We start from the raw sequence: 1,080 nt of genomic DNA, 5'->3' as shown, positions 1-1,080 counted from the left end.
GGGGGGGGGGGCAGTGGGAAACGATGATATTGCTTTGATACTATCCCCGAGGCTGATGGCTCATTGGTGTTCTGAGTACCTGAACAATGAGAACGAACTAATAATTTAAAGAAGGCGAGCCGGAGCTTTGCACTCAACGTCCAAAGGAGGTTCAAGAAAGACGATTTTCTATTGTGTCGTTTTATAGCGAGGGGATTGAATGCAGCTTCTCACTTGGCCAATCCCTACGTCCCCTTTGTCTTTGAGGTATCTCATATATGTTTTAACCCTCGCCCCGACAAGGAATTAAGAGTAGTAGTTGTGGCCAGTGCGAAGAAAGCGAAGTGGGAAAAGAAAAGAAAAGAAAAGAATGGCTCGTGTGTCCACAATAGCCGAGTGCTGGATCCGACTTTTCTTTGATAGGTGTTGTGGATTAAAAGGCCTGGCGTACCATTACATTTAAGTCGATCCCCACTTGGTGGCGCTGCTCGCCCAAGCGAGACTTTCTTTCTCAGTGCTCGGTCGTTCTTGGGGGTTTACCTTCCATAATTAATGGAACCTTCCTTGACGTGGCCCTGCCCTCTTTTGTACCTCCTTGGGGATCGCTCCATCCATGGCCTTCGTACTCGTACCGGCCGCCGAGCTGGCTGCGGAGAGCGAGAGATGGCGATGACGGGGCTGTACGGTAAAACACTTGTTAATGGATTTTCAGGAGCGTCTAATTTGTACGAAAATTAAGGAATAACCGTCTGGTTGGAGGGTGCCACTTGTGGGTTCTACTTCCTTTTCCTTTTCCTCTATATTGTTCATGTCTGTCTGTCTGTCTGTCTGTCTGTCTGTCTGTCTGTCTGTCTGTCTGTCTGTCTGTCTGTCTGTCTGTCTGTCTTTTCCCTACACTGAATGACCACTGTTGTCTCCATGTGTTCCTGACTCAAAGCCTGGAGTCAAAAGGTTTTGCGGGTGGTTGGCGGGTGTTCTGGTGTGGTTTGCTCCTTTTTTCCTATCAAACATCTTTCGTCCTTATTTCTCCTTTTTTGTGTTCGTTTTTCCCTTATAACTCTTCTAATCTTTGTTATTTATATGACCTTATTGTGTTGCAAG

The sequence above is a fragment of the Aplysia californica genome, unplaced genomic scaffold (genome assembly GCF_000002075.1).
Source record: "Aplysia californica isolate F4 #8 unplaced genomic scaffold, AplCal3.0 scaffold00103, whole genome shotgun sequence".
NCBI lineage: Eukaryota > Metazoa > Mollusca > Gastropoda > Aplysiida > Aplysiidae > Aplysia > Aplysia californica.
This window is presented reverse-complemented; position numbering follows the sequence as displayed.